The sequence below is a fragment of the Columba livia genome, chromosome 3 (genome assembly GCF_036013475.1).
Source record: "Columba livia isolate bColLiv1 breed racing homer chromosome 3, bColLiv1.pat.W.v2, whole genome shotgun sequence".
NCBI lineage: Eukaryota > Metazoa > Chordata > Aves > Columbiformes > Columbidae > Columba > Columba livia.
In genome coordinates this window covers 32,313,907-32,336,935 of record NC_088604.1, presented here as the reverse complement: position 1 = coordinate 32,336,935, position 23,029 = coordinate 32,313,907, and the positions used below count along the sequence as shown (strand labels likewise).

The 23,029-nt window shown below is 38.6% G+C and overlaps 1 protein-coding gene across 5 annotated transcripts in view; it reads right to left on the bottom strand.

Moving 5' to 3' along the window:
- KCNQ5 (potassium voltage-gated channel subfamily Q member 5) overlaps window positions 1–23,029 on the bottom strand; it is a 284,367-nt gene that overhangs the window by 240,151 nt on the left and 21,187 nt on the right. Inside the window, exons 1-2 of one of the 5 annotated variants that reach the window (XM_065055275.1) lie at window positions 4,429–23,029; window positions 1–2,685 (exon numbers count right to left, since the gene is read on the bottom strand). The exon at window positions 1–2,685 is cut by the window's left edge and continues 12,012 nt beyond it; the exon at window positions 4,429–23,029 is cut by the window's right edge and continues 20,301 nt beyond it. The gene's annotated coding sequence lies outside the window, so the exon portion shown is untranslated. 5 annotated transcript variants of the gene reach the window in all.

Genomic DNA, 23,029 nt, shown 5'->3' with positions numbered 1-23,029 from the left:
ACAACTTTTTGGCATTACCTTTTGCTAACCAGGAGGCTACACAGATTAAACATATTTTCACACACAGAGAAGCTATATATAAATGAAAACATATTTACACAGTTTTGTATCAGAAAATTTATTCATTTGCTGACGTTTTGCATTTTAATTTATGAAACACTGAAACAGTACTTTTTTTTTAGTAATTTGTGTCAGACTGCATTCAGATGGAAACTAGAATCATAAAATGTAGAAAATAATGTTCTAAAAATAGTTACATATGTTTATCAGACTCCTGGAGTCATGCACACACACACAGTCTCCTCCCTCCTCAAGATCATTTAAACACAGTTTAGGAAAATTATCTATAAATGAAAAAAAAGTCTCATTTTCAGCCAAATGAGCTGAAAGTCCTGATGATCACATCTTTAAGGAATTCAAGATTAAAAGAGACTTATGTTTTTATATGTAAAACTAAAGAGAATGCAACTGCATTTCAGTTCCAAATGAATCTCTGTAGGTATTGAACTGAACAAGCCAAAAATGCTATTTCTTTATCCACTGAACAGACTAGAGAGGTTAAGCCAGAAATTTTCACATTTGGTGGTACATCAAACACGCTGGCTCTAAAATTTGTAGCACTTAAACATTTCTGAAACAAAACATAAATAGTATACCATAGTAGATGCTGACTGACAGGTCACAATTTTAAACAGGAAGAAAAAGTTTATGGAAAAATAAAAAACAAACACAAACTTACTTGAATAAAGTAGACAAAAACAATTCAGATTGTTACATACCACAACACACGTACACATACACACATTATATCCGCCTCCTGAAAAAGATGTGTGTGTGATGTGAATCTTTTAGCTTCCCAGCTTTCCAGCACTGTACTAATCAGTATAGCACTTTCTTTTCAACAAACAAGAAACCATACAATAGTTTCTCTGTAGTCTCTGGTGTCAGGAATAACTCATTCTTAAAACAGCCCCAAAACAAAAGCGAGTAAATTGGCTCATGACAGCCAAGCACCTTGTGGGACAGCAACTTCTGTACTTGGTCCTGAGCCCCACAAGACCTGGTCATTCTGAATTTGCCTCACTTCACATTTCAGCATCTTCTTCTGGCCCCAGCAACAGAGTCGCTGCCTGGAAGACCTCCCTGATTTCTGACAGCCCTGTATTCCAGTCAAAGCCAAATACACATCCAGGATCAACCACAGAAGAAAAGAGTGATCCCTCACGGAACCAGGGTGATACGAAAAAAGTTCATGAAAATAAGCATGACATTCAAGCAGTCTATGCATAATGGAATTGTACTATGTATAACCAGACAATAACTTGAGTTCTATTTGCAATGAAAAAGGAAGGCACTTTTTTGCTCTGAAGTTTGCTTAAATGTTTAAAAAGTTCTAATTTAATAATAAATTTAAGTTTACTGCAAACTGGAACTAGCTGGAGACTGTCTCTTGACACAGATTATCTTTCTGTTTGTGGATACTTCCAATAATGCACTGGTATGATGTTCAGAGGCTACCAGACATGGAGGAAAAGCCTCAGTCCCACTTGCATGGATGACTCTAAATCTATTCCTGAAATAGCATCTGGGAAAACTACACTCCTCTTGTACCCCATCAAGTCCAGCTTTATGTCTGGCATTGTATTTTCTCCCATCTAATTTTGTCTTTCTAAGGTCATTTTTGCTTAAAAACACCTCACTTCTGCAACTCATAGATTAACATTTTTAAAGTTTGTATTACCACAACTGTTAATAATATCCCACTAGATTTTCTGTCCAGAATGGGGTCCTCACTCCTGACACAATGTGATATGTCAATTTGGTTGGAGATGAACAAAGGAATAACAATCCTACAATGCTGTGAAACAACAATGATGGTTGAAGCACTCAGTTTCCAACATGATGCTTCATCCTCATGCAGAACAGTATGGAAAAGTAGTTACTTTTTAACCATGTACAAGCATGATGAGGATTTGCATACAGCCACTCACATCTTCAGAGCACCAGCTCCCCAAACTGACTGAAGATCTCAGATGTTCTTCTGCCTGTTTCTCCTTAAGTTACGACGCCAAGAAACTATTCGTCTTTTTTGCTCCACAGACTCCAACTATAATCTCACAAAATGTCTTTTTTTCCATAAACAAAGCCAAAAATAACTTCTTAGTCATTTGATTGTGAGCAGAATAGCCTTTTATCAAAGCACTGCAATGCTGCTGACAGATATGGTAGTAATTATCACCCTCCCCAAACATGTAACCTAGAATGACATATAGTCTTTATCGGAGCGATAGAAATCCAGCTAAGGGGAACTGTACTGTTTGCTCAATTCTCAACAAGTTTTGTAAGTCTGCAATAAGTGTGTTCCAATACAATTATAACAATTATACTTGGATAATCTGCCTAATACATCTTAATCAAGAATACCATATGGATACAGGACAATTCCCCCAGCGCCTGTGGAAAGGGCAACAAATCCCCAGCCTCCCGGGCTGCACTTAGAGCAAAACCGCTCGTACAGGTCTCACTACTATTTAACTGTGACAGTCAGACTTACCTCAAACCTCGCGCTGATGATAAAATGCTGGTTATGTGAGTCTGCCACGTACGCACAAAGGAACTGCCATGTTTATCAAAGACCTCATGTTCAGTAAGACTGATTTCAAATCAACAGAGCTGTCTGCGTTGCTGGGAAATGGGAGGAAGCGAAATACTATCATATTTTCTATTATTACAGGCACATATCACATAGCGCAGCAGGACCTAATTAGAGCTAGTACGACATTAGTATGATATTAATGATCACTAATGTCAATTTGTTTGGAGAAAATTGGACCTGTTGCAAGGATTTGATCCATTTATTAATTCGCATTTTTCAAGATAGCTTCCAGAAGCAGAGCAAAGTGCTTTTGTCATTGCAAACATTAAAAAGGCATGCATACTGTATTTTGTTCCGGGTTGGTGCACTTCACTAAAAGGGTATGTCTTAAGCATGCAGGCCACAAAATCATGATGGTCACTAAAGAACTGGCCCAGAATTAAGGGTGCAAAAATACAGGGTGTTTCCAAAAAATGGACCCAATTTGAAATCACTACCGCTCTGCAACCATGAACCGCCCATGAATGAAACTCTTAAGAGTCCGTACAGCAGGTGGAGGGAAAACAGAGCATTTGTAGTAAGGTTACAAAAACTTGACAACTCATTAAACCATTTGTAAATTTTTGTGTAATTGTAACATGTTGGGTCCATGTTTTTGAAACACCCTGTAGTATTCAGGCAGATACTTTACAATTTGAAACGATAAACTGAAGCTGGGGAGGGGTATTTCATGCAAAGCTTCAGTTTCACTCTCTGGTTTCAGTCCGCCTTGTGGGGTCAACTGGAAAAAAACTTTTTGGCTCTTTGCTCAAAGACAGAGAAGCAACATTTTAAATTATTTCCAAGCTGAACGACAAAAACACCCGAAAAATGCCTGTTTCTGGACACATGGAGAATAAAATAACTGGGACAATAAAAGACTAGATTTGTAAAATGAGGATGAAACAGCAAGAGTTTCTCAGCTCTGTGACAGCTTTGCGGCCAGACCCCTCTGGGAGGACACTGGATATTAATCTTGAGCTTCCCCAAAGTCAGAGTCAATGCCCTAGCAGTCAGCAGAGGCAACAGGAACATCCAAGCAGCTCCGTATTATGCAAAATAGTTTAAAAATTACTGATAAACAGACCAACAGATCTACCCAAGAAGCAGGATATGATCGTTTCCATGAAGTTTCCATTCTACCAAATGTAAAGGTACACAGAAGAGATGGACAACCTCCCCTAAAATGTTTGGTGAACTTTTAGCTTAAAGTTCACTGCAGGAAAATACAAGGACAGAATTTCGACTAACCAGAGACCACAATCATTCATCCTTGGTTACTTTCTGAATCTAAACCCAACCAACCTCTTTGACACAACAGCTCATCAAATTGGGGACATGTTTGCAAACAGCTTTAAAGTGATGTTTTGACTACTGATGAAAAAAATGTCACACAAATCTAGTCACAACAGGCCAGGATTTACAATGCTATGGTTAGGGAACCCACAAAAAAACGTATTCAACTTTGAAACTGACGAAACATCCCAGGTTCCATTTAATAAATATGTAGATAGGCAATGGAAGTATTATTTGCAAAGCCTGAAAAAATGTAGAAGCAAACCAATATGTTAGAAGTATGCAGAAACTGTAATGACTCCAGAGAATTAAAAAATTACATATATCTATATCTATATATATATATATATAATCAGCATTTAACCAGTGATAATTCTATCTTTAAGGTCTGGCTTAAAATATGGGAATTAATTCTGTTTGCAGTTATACCACTTCAAGCAGAGATACTGCTTTAAAAAGCAAAACTTGAAGCATGAAGTTAGAGCTATAAAACTCACCATTGATGGTGTGTGACCACTTATGTATGCACCTTTAGCATGTCCTCTAACTAGAAGTTTTCTTTGTCTGTGAGATAGTAGTTCCTTAAAACAAGTAAAATAGAAGTTTATCATCAAAACATAGTCTTTGTTACTGCACTGGCTATTGTGCGTTGTTTTTTTTCCTTTTTCTCCTCTTCATTTGGACAAAGCGGGGAAAGAAAAAAAAAGCATTCTTGCTGCTTGCTTGCAGAGAAATGTGTACTCCAGATTGGACAGTGAACTTGGAGTTGTTTTGATTTTAATACTTAATTCATTAGTAATGGAAAAACTTCACATCATAGTAAATGAATAATCTGGTGAATTTTTCAACTTGTAGGACATTGTTTTTGATAATTTGCCAACCAGAACGGAAGATTTATTATGCAGAGTATGCCAAAATGGTGAAAGGCTTCTCACACTGTAGGGCCACAAAACACTCACTTTATTGGATTGAATTTACTGATTCTTTTGCTTTATGGCCCTGTGTTGCCAGGCAGAAGGTGTGAGTCTGCTGTAGGTCCCGTATCACATCTCAACAGGCTGCCCAACTGCCTGGGATGTTTTGCTCTGTTTCTTCAGGCTACCACATCGCCTTTGCATTCAAAGTACATCCTGACACTTCTGTCAACCTGATCGCTAGAGGCTCAACATGCTTTTATGCTATCACTGTTTTGTTACTTTCCTGTGAGTAAAAACAAAAGCATTTCTCCTAGAAGGTAGGCTAGTTTCACTATATTTGGATATGTTTATTTTTATACACAGATTATTTTTAAAATTCAGATGTTTGCTGAAAAATATAAACATTTATCATAGAAGAAGACAGTCCTTTTTATTTTAACTTCAAATTTATCTTTGTGAAGAACAAAACATAATGCTATCCATTTTTTTGTATTAAAAAAATATTTATACACACGTAGGTTAGCTCTATTTTGTTGGTCATAAAATTAATGGAACTGAAGAAAAAAATTCCAGTTCTAAAAATATTTAAATATTTAATGATATCAGAAAAATAAACATTTTTTAGTTTGCCAGTGGGATACAGCACTATGAGTAACAAATAGTTCTGACACTGACAGGAAAACAAAATAAACAAAAACAAACCAACCACAAACTAAACAAAAAGAAATAATTAAAAAATAAAACAAAACAAAACAAACCTTGTTTGATAAGCATAGGAATATACCTACAGTACCATGTCTCTGTTCTCACTTGTAAGTTAACAAAAGCATAGTTATTTTTTATAGTGCTTGTACAGCAGTCCCTCACACTCCTTTCTGCAGTTAAGAAAAAGATGTACATGCTCAGATACAGCAAATGAACATGAAGCCCTGACTGTTGTCATGGTTACTCTGAGACATCCTAGTATATAAACTATCTCAGAGTTAATTTTCATTTTTGTTTTCAAAATTATTTATTTGTTTACAAAGTTAGAATTCTTTAGTACTGCATATTTAGGTGCTAATATATCCATAATTTAGTGGCTACAGTTTTTCCAAGTAATTTAGTTTTAATGGCCTCTGTGCTGTGGAAAATGTGGTATCATAAGGGTTTCCAGAACAGTTCCAAGTAACATTCAGCAAAATGTTTTGTCTTGATCAATTGGACATCCCAGCCATAGCGTATCACCTTTCAAATATGTGGCTTCCCAGATTTATTTTACTTCTCATTTATTTTACTCCAAAGCTTTAGCTAAAGGCTGGTTTAATTATTTATTCTGGAGACACTTCCTTATGCTATTGTAGTTAAGTCCTTGCCAGCAATTTTATTTTTAGACTGTGCACTTGGGTGGAAGAAACTGAGAAACTGCAATATTTCACACTGCAAGCTTGATTTGTATTGTTCAAAAATGATATATATCTTTTCTGAAAACATCTACCCTCTAAACACATTTAAGAGTTTGAGGACGTGCAATGAAAGGATGCAACACCCAGGTCATATTTTGTGTGTGCATAAGAAAGACATACGATTACCATGTGCAAACAGGAGTTGCTAAGAAATTTTCATAAAATTCCCAGCGGCATGCAAAACTGTTTATTTATAATAATGTTTGTGTGCTCCAGCTCAGCAACTGATGCAAAGCAATACAAATTTTTACAAACACTGTTAACCTCAAATTTTACAAGTATGCTAACGTCCTGGCAGCTCAACTGAAACTGTGAGCTGACTGCAAGTGTTGCATTTCTTTGGGGTGGCTTTGTTCAACATGTTCTTGGCTAATTTTATCACACAGGATCTTAATTTTGGCATGCTTAAATTTATGGTGTGCATGTCTTAATAGGAGTCAAAGGTTTTAGGGAACTATTATTGTATAAAACTAGCGATAAAAGTAGGCAATGTTGTTAATGCCTGTTGTAAAGGAGTTATGTTTCTGTGTGATCAGCAACAAGTGAGAAGAACCCTAAGAGTTGCCCTTGGAGGAGGAAAGCACCCCAAGTGCATCTCTGGGTACCAGTTTAACCCAGCTGATTTCTCTGGACAATGTGTAAATTGGCTCACACATCCACAACAGGCCTGTTAAAATATTAATTTAGGAAGCACCTTTCTAGAGGTCAAGGGAAGGAAAAGATAATAAAAGAAGGACTAATGTGAAAGGGGAAGTGAGATTCAAGTCAGTAGGCAGCTGAAAAAGAGATAATTAGAATTAATTCTTACCCATGAACTACCCAATACATTGCAGACACAGCCACAGTGACCCAAATCTCTCCCAATTCTGCAGTCTCATCCCCTCCTTTTGGCAAAAGTAAATGGCAAAATGAGGAAAAGGATGAAAGCAGAGATGTATTGAAGCAAATGAGCAGGCTTGCCTCTCCCTCAGCAATGTAAGGCTGAGGACAAGCGTAATACACCACACCTTATATGCTTACTTTATGCATGCTAGCAAGCAAGGCAGCAGGGAGAAAACTGGTGCATCACCTTGTTCAGGAGCAGGTGGCTTTCCTCACATCACCTGCATAACTGAGTAGACTCACAGAATCAGATAAAATTTAATAATAATAGTCAGCTTTTGAGATGTGCCTTTTCTAAAATTCTATACACTTTCATGACAGGCACTAGTGTGCTATCTTCTAGCAATTACTAATAATGCCTCTGGATCTGTCACCAAATCACTTATTCCCCACAGGGCCACGGATCCCCCTGCCCAGCCAAAGAGGCAACATGGCCCCTTCTGCCAGCACCGAAGTGGTTAATCCTCAGCCTCTCATCAGGTCAGGTCAGAAGAAGCTTCCCTATTGCTACTGCCCTGCCCTGGTGGCAATCAGAAATCAATCAGCTTGAGCTGGGTCAGTCGGACTAAATGGCAACAGCCGCACAAGCCTGGGAGCATCCAGGTCTTGCAAGGGAGAACAAAAGCTCACTCAGTCTAATTCCTGCAAATAAAGAGAAAAGCCAATTTATCTTAATTAGGGTACAGTCTAATTTAGGTGGGAACTACGTATGCACAACGTCTGCTCATTGTTTTTAAATTATTTGTTTAAATCATTGAATGATTGAAATGATTTTGTTACATTAATTTGTTTCAAGAAGGACAGTATCATACGTCACGCATTCCCAGGGGAGGAAAGGCAGAGGCTCAAAATCCAGTTAAATACATCAGCCTGGACCCTGCTACAGACTTGAATTTGAAGGAAATGCAACATCTCACCCTACAAAACATGAAGGAAAAAGTTCTCGTGCCAGAGGAAGTGCAGGAAAAGGAAAGAAATCCAGCCAACCTCATAACATCACTGCATTACTAATTAATTAAGAACCAAGCCAAGGCAGACATGTGCAAATGCCATTGGCATCGCCTTTACGCTACCACAACATAAAGGTCCATTGCCAGCTTAGCCTTTTTCTCTTTGGTTATCCCATGATGGATTACAATAAAAATTACCTTTGGTAATTAATTTTAGTGAGAGAACTCCAGGCCTACACATCAGTTCACAGCTCTGTCCCAGCTGCAAAGCAAATGTCTAGAGGCAAGCTGTGCATGAGCTCCAGGCTCTGCAAAGACAGGAGGACCTTTGCAGAAGGGGTGGGGGAAGAGACACCTTGCTCAAATATCCTGTTTGGCTCCTTTCCCCGTGATCCCTGATGCAGATGTCCAAGCGTTGCCAAGCACCTGCTCCTCCACTGAAGCTGGCATCCAGCCACCACAGCGAACACCAGGGAGAAGCCTGGGGCTTGGTCCCAGCTCCCTGCACCCCTCAAGGCTCCGGAAAGCCTTCCTCAGCTCCAGCCGATGTGTGTCAGAGTCACTAACCCGGCCAAATCCACCTGACGTTCTAACCTGCTTCTCAACGGCTTCCAATATCACCAAATGCTAGTAGATAGTCACAGGGTCCTTCCCAAAGGCCAGACCCATGTACAACTGCAAACCTCTGCTCTGAAGCAACTCCGACAGCTTCTTTCCTGGTTGCTTGTTTTCATTTATTTGTGGTAGCTAAATGTAAACAAAAGCATCTGTTTCCTTCTCTCTCTTTTTTTTTTTTTTTTTTTTAAGTATGCTGGAATGTTTTACTTGATGTTTTTTCATAATAATTCAGGTGAAAGGAAACATGTGGCTAGCATGGCCCACATCTAAAAAATATGCCTGAACACACATCTTTGAGACACGAATGAGAAACATCAGGCAATCTGAGAGCAGTCCATGATATTGGCTCAACCTATAGCTAGAAAACAGAAAGAGCATTCATTGCCCTTAAGCTTACGTTGCACAACTGAGCATATGTACAACACTACACGTTATGAATTCATCATTTCTGAATACAGAAACAGACAGTGAAGTGTTCAGGCCTGTTCGCAATTCTCGGACATCTCCAGTCCTGAGAAAATTTATATCTCCCCCAGCTCCATATATCTCCGCAAAAATGAGAAAACAAATAACTCCAAAAGAAAGCACATAAAATATAAAGTGACTTCAAGCATCTTTCTCATAGTTTTGACACATCATGTATATGAAAAGCCTTTTTCTCAAAAAAATATCACAGCCCACTCAGCTTATCCCGAGTTTTTTTTCCCAGAGCACCACGCAGAAAGCCTAAGCTTTCGAGCCAATCTTCTAAGCTTTCAACTTATTACCTATCCCTCAGCAAAGCTTTCCAAGTGGCATGGCAATTGCAGATGTTCTGTGCCAGCATAACATCAAAGATTTACCTTTCGTTTAACTACAGCATTTTTCTCATTTTCAATATAACTTCACTTTTAAGAACCCTAGCCTGTTTACCTTCACTGAACCATCAAATATTAATCCTCTTCTTAAAAATACTTCCCACAACGTCTGAGAAACCTGCAGCAAGCCGAAAATCCAGAAGATATGTACATTCATCAATAAAGAAGACAAAGATGAATGTGCATCACAAGGAAATCACAGATCTTGAAGCAAACCTGAGTAAGCTGAAGAACTCATTAAAGCTACAGACTGCAAAGTATTAAAGCTCTGTTCTGCAAAGTCAAACTCACAAGAGCATCCTTACTCCCACACTATTCTCTGATTTGGGTAGAACCTGTATGAACTGGAGCTGAGAAGGTTTGAGTAATTAGCAGTAAAAAGCCTTTTCTAACAAAGTATTTAATGCAGATTGCACACCGAAAAAAAACATGATGTAGCTCAAGTATTAATAATAAATTGAAACAACTTGGCACAAATCTCTCATTCATTTTTTTTCTACACCAGCAAATATATCCCAACTCTGACAATTATACTGTACTTTGACTAATACTTCTGTACCAGTTCTTAGTAGTAAGTGCTGTTTTTCAAACCAGGTGTGGATTGCTGCTGAAATAAAACCTTCTCCATGTGACTGTAGAGTGTGATGCCCAAAGTTACTTTGCAAATCAAAATGTTAAAGAGCATCCTGAATTTGCACTGGTTCTCCCATTATGCCTTTTAGGCTCCAGATGCATCTATAGAAACATGAGAGTACAGATGGTTAAACCTCTCTGCAAGCTCCAAGCAGTAATGTGTTGACTTCAACTCAGCAATCCCAAATGAAAACACTAGACAAGTGCCATATATCCTTGTCTCTAGTGCATTTTTTTTCTTTTTTTCAAATGTCACCCTCAAAATGTCAGAAGTCTGTACGTATTTTCTGGCTACCTTCTTCTTGTTGCCTGTCATTTAGGGATACATAATATCATACAGCAAAACTTTGCCATGAGTCCTATTTCCACAACTCTTGGAAGTTTCACTTGCAAATAAAGGCAATGCTTACTCTCCAGATGCAGAGCTGACTGAACACTTAAATGTCATCATTTGGTTCTGGTTTATTTTTAAATATAAAAACCAAAAAAAGAGCAGTGCAAGAATGCAAGTCCTAACTCGACATACATGCAACAAGCGTAGAAGGACAACTTCACCCAAAGTCCAAAAGACCCCAAAAATATACTCCAGCCATCTCCTCAGCTGTTTTGGGAGCTCTCCTATGCGTGTCCATGGAGAACAACTAGTTTGGAAGTCCCACATGCTCACCAGGTGGAAGCTGGGACCACAAGATGTGGAAGCAAGAAAGGGGTTTAACCACAGGAGAGGAAAAACAGAACTGGGAGCTGTGAAGGAGGAGAGAGGGAACCATCGGTCGTAGAGCCAGGCCCTGGCACCCCTTGTTTTCTGGACACAAACTGCAAGTTATCTGTCTGTCTGAAAATGTGGAAGAGGGGGTTGCTTGCTACTGACACCGAGACTGAATTACTGCTGTGGCGACCCAGGGACTGCTGCTTACAGGGGAAATTCAGGTCTATTCTCCGCTGCCACGGTGTTCCGAAAGTGCATTCAAGTAATGCAAAGATGTGTATTTGGTAATCATGTATCCGGACTAAGAGATCACCCTGGTTGGAAGGAAAAGATCTGTGTGTAGGACTTTTTCGTCTAAACTTCACATATGTAAGCAAGCAGAAACCAAACAAGAAAAGTTGGATAGATGGAGTGAATGGCAAGATGGTTCTTTCAAAACATTACCCTTAAGTATTATTTCCATAGTTACAAATGTTATACTTTCTTTCTCCTAAAGAAACTGTACTCTAACAAACAATTGCTCTAAGGTTTTATAACATGTAACACCTTCTCTTCCTAATAACCCAGAATAAAAATGTTATTCTGCCCTTTGTTTTAGCAGAAGCATAATGCAAGGTGTAAGACAACCAGAAGTATAACAGAGGCATAAACACTATTAAAACATCACTGTTAGCTCAAAAAATTAGTATTGTATAAAACACAGAAGAAACCTGAATTAACATTTGCTTTAATATATGAAACTCGTAGGCATATTTCTGTGAGTTCAGAGATGTTTTTGTCCTTCAGGCTTAAGTGACGACACAAACACAAACAACGAAAGAGAATTAGACTGTCTGGATACCTAGACCTTGTTCTGATTTTGTTTCCATGCCATAGAACACACATCAGACAGGGAAGTTTCCACATGAAGCAGCAAGGTAAACTGACAGAGCCGAACACACAAATATGCCAGTTACTTACAGTTTATCATCAGAACACATAGGTTAATAGTCTTTTAATTTTATTAATTCATGTCAGTAGATTATAAAGTATACACAGCTTTTGAGCAGAGGCCACCTCTAAAGCTTTCAGTGTAGTAACCAGACCGCTCAATTTGAAAATGTCTAGCTCCACTGACACTCAAAACCATAATCTACTGATGTTTAAAATGCCCAGTTATCAGATAGCAGTGATACTTTTGTATTCCTCACAGATGAATATGTTCCCTTGACATGATATGGCTCTCAGTTCAGCCTTTAATGGCAAAATCTTTCCCACACAACTCATTAAACTACAGTAGTGGACAATTTAACGGTGCAGCTCTAATCCAAGAGGAAAGAAATGACAAAGTGATTATGCTGAACATCTAACTTTTAAACCTGCCCCCCATACATGTTAAAAAGTCACAATATCAATAAAGAAGCAGCACAAGCTTCAAATATGCATCTACCGCTGACCCCAAAAACATTTGGAAGATTATCTATAGATCCAGTAACTCTCTGCTGTGATTTGTACCTACCTATCTTCATTTGCTCTGTTTTACACTGACCCAGAACTAACTCAAGGGTAAAAAGCCTATTTCCCTACAGGAAGTGCTACTGATGGCATTGCTGGCATTGCCTACAGTTGGAAAGGTAATATAGATTGATTTAACAAGCATCTAACTTTCCTTAAAAAAAGCTATAAAATACAATCCCAGTTTTCAAAGGAACAAGGATATTGCTTCGTACTCTACAATAATTTCTTAAAAATGCAGGGAAAATGTAGATATTCTACATCAACTGTTTCACGAATCCACATCAAAATTTGAATTGATATTTTTTGTTCATTTAATCTAATTTTCCACCACTGAAAGAATAAATATCTTAGTAATTTGGCTATGATGATTTCTTTTTGTAAATGTAATGAAGCTGAAAGACTATAAAGATGAAGAAAAACATTTTTTTTTCAACTGACATTTATGGTATAGGAAATGAGAGCAACAAAGTTTTCATTTTAAAAATATTATCTTTAGGAACAGTATATTAGCCTCACCGTGTATTGAAAGCTGTTTTCTAAAGCAAGATATTTTTCCAGCCTCACAATCTGCATTCATTATGGCAAGTATTTATGTGACAGGTAACACTAATTTTTCATTAGCGTCATTTTATAAATTCTACTGTAATTTGAACATGATTTTACATAGTCTAATCGTCCCAGCATCCAAAACCCCTTTGGCATGGGGTATATGACATGATTAACATTTATATTAACATTTATATATGCTATTTCTTCCCAGAATATGAAATGTGTGTGCCCTGTCATTTGTTTTCTTTTATTATGTACAGCCTTTGTATGGAACTGCATGACTTTCCATAATGTGAAAAACAGTGATCTATATACAACTTGGGTGATGCTACCATGCCAATTTGCTGGATGTTCCTCATAACTACATTGCAAATACTGAGGATTTCTGATTTTATTTTACATGCCCTTGACTCATTTTTCCTGTTCGGACTTGTATGGTGTGATCTGTTAGTACAAAAGGGGAATAAATACCTCGTCTCAGAGAGAACTAAACTTGGGTTTAGCTGTCCTGGCACACCTATACTACACTTTGAGTACACAGTGACAGCTTTTAGGAATTCATAACTTCCTTTATCTTGGAAATATGCTAAAAGCCCAGTTGTTGGATGCCACCTTGACAACCTGCTGACAAGGCACACAGAGTGGGCTAAGCAACAGACCCAAAGGCTGAAGCCAAGAGCTTCAAGGTGTAGGAAGACCAAGCTGAGCATACATGTGACCATCAGAGCTGGGCCAACGCAGCCAACGTCTGCTCCCAGCATCAAACTCCGATTTTTCGTTTCTTAACGCCCTAGTATGTCATATTTAATCAACGATAGCTTCCTTATTTTGAAAAGAAATTGTTTCAGTATACCTAAGAAACACAAAACGCAGGAAGGTCTGGTTTTAACTCATTTGCCAATTTGTGCCATTTGGTTATTCGGAATAGAGTGTCAGGTTCAAATTTAGCAGCTACTAGACTAAGTAGCAGGATGTACTTCAGAGCTCTTGTTTTATTTTTTGAGACAGGGTTCAACGTTGCTGAACGAATGTGCTGCCAGAGGTACAGGCCTGGCAGCCACGCTCACAGCACCGCTAACATCTCCCTTACATCAACAGCCACTACTTCTAATTATTGCTAAATACCATTATACTTAACGAGCTATGGAGAAGTGCTAACTCAATCACACAGCATAAATGAGCTGAGGAGGGGGTAGGACAAGCAATCGCCATGGTCTTTGAAGGTAACTGTCTCTGTTTTCTTGGCAATGGACTGGCCGAATTTCCCTGACTTTTATGCCGTTCTCCAGCAACATGCTCTGCACGCTTTGTCTGCTCAACATCAAGGCAGGAGTTAAGTTATGCTGCTGTCTTTCCAAGGAGTATAAATGGACTGTGAATCGTGCTGCAGCTCACAGCAGGCACCCATCTTAACGCAAGGCTTTAAGCCCACTTTGTGCCAAGAAGGAGCCCTCTGCTCCAGTGTCCTCACACTGGGGCTCACATCAGCTTTTCCTCGGCATGGACTCTTTCACAGTGCTGAGAAAAACTTGCTGCCAGTCACGAAAATGATGGTAAATGTGTAGCGCTCTCACTATTACTCCAGGGTAAATTTTTCCATACCTACCTAAGTTAAATGGCCTCCTCCAATTTCTTCCCTGGTATTTAAAAGTCCCTGCAGAAGAAGCCTGAGATTCAACGGACACCCACAAAAGCCATATGGCAGGTCTCTTCTCGGCCATGTTAAGCTTACAAAAGCGAGCATCACTAGCACAGATGGCACTAAATGACATGCAAAATACCCAAGTACTGCCTACTGATGCTAAGATATCCTGAAAATAAAGTGGAAAGAAGATGAGAGCCATTAAGAGGAAAAAGAGATGCCCCTGGTGAATGTAAGAAAGGAAGAAAAACAGAGAGGCAGAAAAGCACAAACAGGCCTTGAAACTCAGGGAAGAGTGAAAGGATTGAGACATGCCTAGAAGAAAAAATGTGGTGGGTATAAAAATCCGGGGTTGTGAATATCAATGAGTGTTGAAAAAATTGATATAGTCACTGTGGTCCCTATTGAGAAGAATAAAACTTAACACATGGCTTTCTGAGTGAGGAAACAGCTACAGTGGTTTTGCTACAAGACTCACACAAAATGTTTCAAAAGAGGAAACATGGATAGAACGTATGAAAATTTGCACTTTGACAAAAAGTAGACCATACTCAAAGAGGTCTCAAAGGTTACTGAGGTGAACCGATTTTACTGTCTTCAGTAAAGAACATTATCATGAAATGCACCCAGTTATGAGAAGCGGCAGGAAGAGATCCCACCAGCAAACAAGGAAGCTGAGGTGCATTACACTGCACCATGCAATGCAGATCAGCACCTTCTCTTGATAAAGGAGTGAGCCAAAGCACCCCACACAAACATCACTCTGCCTCCGCACAGCTATTTGCTAGTTGTCAATGAACAATTTTATCTGAATCCAGCATTTCTACCAATAGCACACATCTGCTGTCTCAAATATCCACTGTTCTAGTACTCAATATTCTGCTACTAAAATTGCAAAAAACATCATGTTTTTAATCAAACTGACCTTCTTCTCCTTATTGTTTTTCCACATTCAGCATGCTTGGAGCTTCGAGCCAGAGCTGTAATCTCAGTTCAAACCTTCTTTAAATGGTTTTAGCCATTACCTAGCAAAGAATTACAGTTCACCTGAGCTCCTGGGGTTCTGTTGACTATTCTGAAACAGATTCTTTGATCAAGTTTGCCAAAGGACCAACATAGTCAAGAGGAATAAAGCCCAAAGTCTGTCATATATCAAATGTGAGCATATCTTGGTTATTGCAAAATACAGTGTGTCACAAAGCACAATTTTTCCTCTGACATCACCTAACACTACTGTTTATATATATATACACACATATATATAAAAATTATTAACTGGCACGATGACTTTATTTGAATGGATCTTTTTGCATCTGACTGGGATTTACGGCCTAAAGATACATGCATTATATCCAAGCACTACACAACAGTCTGTCCGTTTTCGTCTATTTACAATTTTTAAATCATAATCTCCATAATCCCCACTGATGAACATGCCATAAATTAGTCCTTTTAGACAGTGTTTTTGGCTCTGGTATACACTTTTTAGATACTAAAAACAAAAGGATTCCAAGTATTTCAGCATACATAATTTAGTTCAAATCACACTATTCTCCTAATGACTGATTTACCTTGAGATGCTTGAGAGCAAATATTTTCTTCTATGGCACTGTCATAGATTAGAAGCTGGACATCACTTCTTCTCCAGGGTCCTGCAGCAATTATCCTTCTACAAAGAAGTGGAAACTGCAAGAGTTTAATCTTAAGGAAGTTCATTTTGAGTCCCCTCGCTGGAGTTTGGGTTCAGGTCCGTCAACACTACAGCCCATTGGGACACCCATGAATCTCAGCCAGCTCTACATAGACAGGAATGACTTTTTTTATGGTGTACAAACTATCACTGCTGGCCCTTGACTCTTTCAAAGGTGTCTTGCTGCCATAGAGGCTCCAAGGGAACCAACAGAGAACAATGTCCTTGGCCAGGACACTACCAAAGCCCTTCCTCAATAATCTGCATGTTGGGGCGACAAGCTTGCAAAAAACCTACTAGAAAGGTTCTCCGCACAGCACAGCTCCCAGCTCAGTAATGCACAGAAATTCACACACTGATTGTGCTTTTTCATTTTCAACATGAATTACAAACACAAAAAAATCACTTGTTTCAAATTTATCATCTTTTACTTCTCTACAATACAACCAGACTGGAGTATTTCTATCCATATTGTCTAAACAAGGAACCTGAATATGCAAATACAACTTATTCCAACACAGGAAGCATACCCATAAGATCATAGTTTGGCATGTTAAGATAGGAATTCACATATCCATCTGGTTTTCCAGTTCCCTTGAATTCCAGGTTTTTATTCCAAGAATAAAAACCCCGTGAATTCTAAGAAATAATTTAACAGCTGCTCCACAATCCTTTGTATTTGTTTTCAGCTTAAATTGCTTTAGAAGTCCACAACATTAAATAATCCCTAGAAATTTCTAGAGGTAGACGCATATAAAATGTTAACTGAAAATATAAATTATATTGGCGTATGTTTTCAATATTCAAGACTTTTAAAGTGGGCAAAATGCTGATTTTTTACTTTACAGATGTAGATAGAAACATATTTTTTAATGACTTACCACACTTCATCAAGATAACCATTTTTATGCATCACCTTGTGTACTTCACGTCTTTAGAAAGAACCATTATTAGTTGCATTTTTGCTGCTACAAAACCAGCATTTACTCTCTAACTTGTGGAAAAGTGGCTTTATTCCCATTTCTAATTTCAGAGTGGAACTGATTATGACTGGGTTATGAACCCATATCCTACAGAGAGCCAATAAAAACATAAATAGGAAAAAAGTTTTTATAAAGAACTTTAGAATAATATTTTTAATAGGATTCTGTTGGCATTCTGCAATTTTGCTAGAATGTTTACAACTCTACAAATCTTAGAAACCTAAAAGGGACACAGAGTTTAACTTCTTGCACATTTACTGCTGATAAAAGACAAGGCATTTACTTAAGTCTTTCAGAAACTGTTCTTGTCCTTCAAAAATCATCAGTATGTAACAAATAATTATTGATTAAACAACAGATGTTCTGTCATTAATTTATTTTCTTTAGTATCTCCAAAATGCTACTAACTGGCTAGTTAAAATGTCAGTATTCTCTTATTAAAATGACAAGGAAAGTATGTGTAGAATAAAAAGGAATGCTAGGCATTTGTTCTTAGTTGCTTGTTTTTCTCCTTTATTTTAGACATGTGATTATATTTTTCCTTTAGTGGAGGGAAAAAAGAAATAAAAACCAACCAAAACCAGTATAAGCATCCTCTTTCCAAGAGCCTCCTTTCCATCCAAGCTTTTCAATGACGTTTTCTTGAAGAAAATGGCATTTCAGCTTCCATGTAACTCCAGTTCTTAACCCCTCTGCCTAGAGCTCTCAGCCATCATGCCAACTATGACAAATAAAATGGGCGTTTTTTGTGATGTAGAGACATGCCCAGAAGCGGGTATCATCTAATTCATTTGACACAGACAATCTTGAGCCATTGAAGGAACCCTGAAGGGGGATGTGCCTTGTCGTGTTGCCAACTTCCCGGCACTCAGCACGTGTAGACATGACACATTCAAACACATGGGGTGGGATGCAGCAAAAATACTGCTGCTTTTTGAACTTCAGGTATGTGAATTATGCCAATCAAGTCTTACATTTAAATTCAGTTTAGAACTTAATTAGTTTATACACAGTGCATGCTCACATACACTCAATCTCTTCATTCTTGCTAATCAGCCAGCCTGTGTATCTAACATTAAGCATCTTGTTTCTAAGGCATTTGGTCATTCTGGATTATTGAAGTGTGCCTCCTACTTCAGACCAGTAACTTAATCCCATCTGTTGTTTTTCTTTTTGTTGTTTTTATTGTTTGTATTTTTGCAAAGCTGTCGCTAGTTTTGTACCCTCTAAACAAGAGTCTAGTTTTGAATCTCCTGGAGCTAAAGCTATGGGGGTAAAAAAAACAAAAGAGAACACCAACACAAGAGAAAAAGTATTTCTCAGTTATTCTCAGTTACAGCGACAAATCAGTAGAAGAAAATAAGAGAATTTAAACTAATAATTCTCATGAAATGAAAATAAAAAAGCCACTTTGGTTGGAACCTTCTTCGCCACCAATATGTGATTTTTTTTTTGCCACCAACGTTGTGAATGACACTATAATAATTAACAACGTGTACAGCCTTGATCAAAATTTAATCAAGAGAGATGACTACAGGTTATTCTGCTGAAGCAAGATATTGCATTTTCTGTGTAGTGCAGATCAGCAAAGTCATTCTAAACCACTTGATGTTAAAACATGCCGATTTAAAAACTAAAATAATTTACTCCAAAACCAATTTATTTAGTGGAGTTAAAACACTAACAACTAAACTGTTATTCTAAAGAACAGTTACCCAAGGGAAAGTCTCCATTCAAGATTAATAAAGCCTCATTTCCAAATCAATAAAAAGAAGATACAATTCAGTAACAAAAAAGTAGAAGGCTTATGCAAAGAGATAGAGAAGAAAAATGTTCAAGTGTTCTTTTACTATACAAAATATCGAGTATATTTAATTTTTTTTTCTGTTTCCCACACAGTCTCAAGTATTTCTGCAATCTAATTTACTGTACTTCCCACAGCAGGGTTGCATCAGCTCCCCAAGGAGTAAGAGCATTTCTGGAAGCTTTTGAAGGTGCAAAGCCCCTTTCCCCTACAGCTCCTCCATCCACCCCACACATCTGGCCTGGTCCAAGCAGGGCCCTGTACTCTGCCTTCTTGGCAGCCCCTCTCTGTTTATTCACTCCTTGCAGCCCAGTGGGCAGCCAGTTTATTTAGGGAGTTTTCTTTGGATAACACTTCTAAATGCTGGCAGCTATGCAGAAAGCACCATCATTGCTTAACATCAACATCTCTCCAGGCTGGTAAAAGAAAAACGGTGTGATTTCTCATCTTCACATTCAGCACCTTTTTTGTCCACAGGGATTAAGCAATAGGCGTGGGGGTACCTGACGTTTATCTTTCCAGGAAAACTCTCATTCAACAGGAATGTGGTTATTATTCACCGTGGAAAGACCTTGGGTGAAACCTAAGTGACAAGCCAATTTTAATATGTTGTGATTTGCATTTTTTTTAGGTTAACCTTTGAGACAGAGGACTCATCTTTTCCTTGCTAAGCACAACTCATGTTTACGGCACAAGAAATTCGGTGTTACTATTACTGCTCATTCAAGTCAGCTGCCCCTGGACAAACTAAGCATATTCTCAAAAAAGTGCCACAAAGTCTTGAACTGCTACTGTGTGCTTCTGGAAATATGGTCAGTTTAGTCCTCTTCAGCAGCAGACAGGCCAGCAGTGGCACTGGAGCTGGATTCTTATGGAAACAAGACTTCTGCAATCAGGCAGCTTGTGTGCATGCTCCTACACTCCAGCCTCCCCTCCTCAACGCAAATCAACTTTTCAACCTGGTAGCTGATTTTGATCAGACTTGACAAAGGGGAGGATTCTCAAAAATGTTACCTTCTTACATATTTAATGAATATAACTGACCTGGCAATGGAAAGAAACTGCATGCAAACCCCATGCCAGCGAGAAGGTGCAGCGTGCGACGCAGCCTCACTGCACATTGGAAATGCACAAGAGAGAAACCTACAAAATGCCACAACTGAACAAAAAGCGTCAGATTGAGCTCTGATCACCTTAAGGCACCAAAACGGGAAAAAAATCCAGAAACATAATGCCACGTTTTACTAATTCTGCTGCTTATGGAGCTACCTGTTAATTAAAATCATACTAATTCTCCACTCATCCAGCCTCTTTTGCATTTTTTTAATTACTAACTTTATATTCAAAGAATGGTGCTTGGAGAAGAGAGTAACCAATACTGCCTTGGAATTCATCAATAAAAATGAATTAAGTTTGTGGCTCCCAAATACCTTTGCAAAATGTGAGGCAGTAACTGTTTTTCAATTGCAGTGAGGTCACAGTAGAAATACCTGTTTGCTAATGAGCAGCTCCCCGCGATGCCTGTGTCCCACCAAGCCCAGCAAAAAGGTGTGCTCTGCATTTGGTTGGTACTTCCAGGAACTTCAGGGGCCTCAACAACCCACTCCCACTGAATTTCTATACATTTTCTGTTCCTTGCACATTACAAAAATTAACCTGTGCAGTCCACGTGGTAGCTCAAAATCATATATGGTGTCATCTAGCACAAGCTTCTTAACCTCAACTTTAACAAAATGCGCAACACAGAGTTGTTAGCTGTCATTGTCCCTCAATTCTCCTACATATGCAGAGAGTGGGAATCATTAGGAAACATCACGAGTATCAAAGGAAGAATCATGCCACTGGGGTATCAGCTACCTTTTTTTCTTTCACCCTGAAACCTTGAGTAGCAGGTTATCAAGGAGCTCCAACCAACTCCATAGCGAACATTCCCCACAGACTAAACACAGAAACTATGGAAATGGTCTGGGTCAATCTGTGTCCAGTATGTTGCATATTTTCATTTTAATCAAAACATTTAGATGTTTATTTGAACTACAAAATATTCAAGATCTGAACTGGACATGAAAATTCCCACAGAAATAAAAAAAAAAAAAAATCAAAATTCTGAATTTAATTAGTGGAAATATTAAGTGCAGAATCTTTTCTAAATTATGTAATTTTTAAAAGGTACACAGGAATGTGGTAGGATCTTCAAATTCCCAGCTACCAAACTCACGGATGCCTCTGCTCACTAAGCTTCACTTCAGCTTGTCTACTGTTCCCCAAGGTGCAGAGAGGTCCACTAAGGAATCAGAGATGGAAGACGGCAAGCTGAAGTGCAGGGAGCGGAGAAAACGGGCAGACAGCAGGACAGACAGACAGCAGGACAGGCTGGTGGGCAGGAGTGCAGAGCAAAGCAGTGCGGAGAGTCATCAGCCATCTGCTTCCCCTACAGATACAACTGCAGCACAATCAACAGGCTCTGGGGGCACTTCCTTGTGGTTCTTCTCGATAAACAAGCATTTACTGACACTAGTAAGGTAAGGAATAACAGAAGTTGCCAAACAATTATTTTTCCTAGAACTCAATGGTGAATGACCCTTGATTGGTATTTCATAACATAACATTAAAAACCACTGCAGTTTTTAGGTTCTTTTCCTGATCCAAGAAATCCACAGGAGCACCTGGCAGAAAAACCTAAGTGCATTTAAGGGCACACTTTCCTATGAACATTTTTTTTAATATCAAAAGCATAGCCTCAAAAAGCTCCTTCATGCTTAAAAATGTGACTACTTTAAATGAATCATAAAAGTTACTGGTTGTTGCACTGGCTTCTCAAGCTGTTATTTTATGCCTTAAGCCAAATTTAAAAGAAGCAACACCAGAGTGTAACATCAACTTGTCTTCACTTACTGGCTTGCTTCATTTGCATTCTCTCAACAAGGAACTGCAAAATGTTAAACAACCTGAAGAATATTTCTAACTTGTAACAGCAACTTTGCTTTGAATTATCCTCTCATTAGTCGCATAATAAAAAGGCTTCTTTATCTTGAAAGTATTTCAGGCACAGATAAAAATAAACAGGTTAAAAATACTATTAATATATCATACTACTAAACACAGACGTACTACTACACTCATTATTTATCAGTCCAGACATTTCATACATTACTATGAAGTCCACAAATGCTGCATTTGTTATCTGAACTGCTCACTTTGATTAGAAGTCTTAAAAAAAAACCCCACAAGTATCAAGTTAGAAAATTATAATTAAACAGATGTGAAAAAGCATATATGGAGTCACTTTTTTTTTAATGTGTGCTAGAGGATACAATAGACTTCTAAAACGTTATTCAGGTACACAAGGCTTCAGGTAAAAGTAAACAAATAGTATATGGGTTGTCCAGAGAGGTGGTCGATGCCCCATACCTGGAGACATTCAAGGTCAGGCTGGACGGGGCTCTGAGCAACCTGATCTGGTTGAAGATGTCCCTGCTCATGGCAGGGGGGGTGGACTGGATGTCCTTTGAAGGTCCCTTCCAACCCAAAATGTTTTATGATTCTATATGGAAGACATCTCATTTTACTTGGATCCTTCTGGGACACCTGCATCTCTAGTGGGATCAAAGGTGGACCCCGGAACAGCCAGCACAATGACGCTGCAACTGGCTCATTAAAAGTCTGCAAACACTGACTGTTCCCCAGCGTAGAGCTATGTTTGCAGTAATAAGGGATAAGACCTGTGCCCATGATAACAGCAAAGGCAAAAGTGAGTCTCAGATGCATGTGCAGTGCCAGGTCAGTCACCGCTGCAGCCAGCTCTGCCACAGGGCCCTGCTGCATGGTCCTTGGCTCCCTGACAGCAAAGGCACTGGAAAACACTAAAATGCAAACTGAAAGTATTACCAAGAACATTCTTTCAGTTTGCATCTCAGTGTTC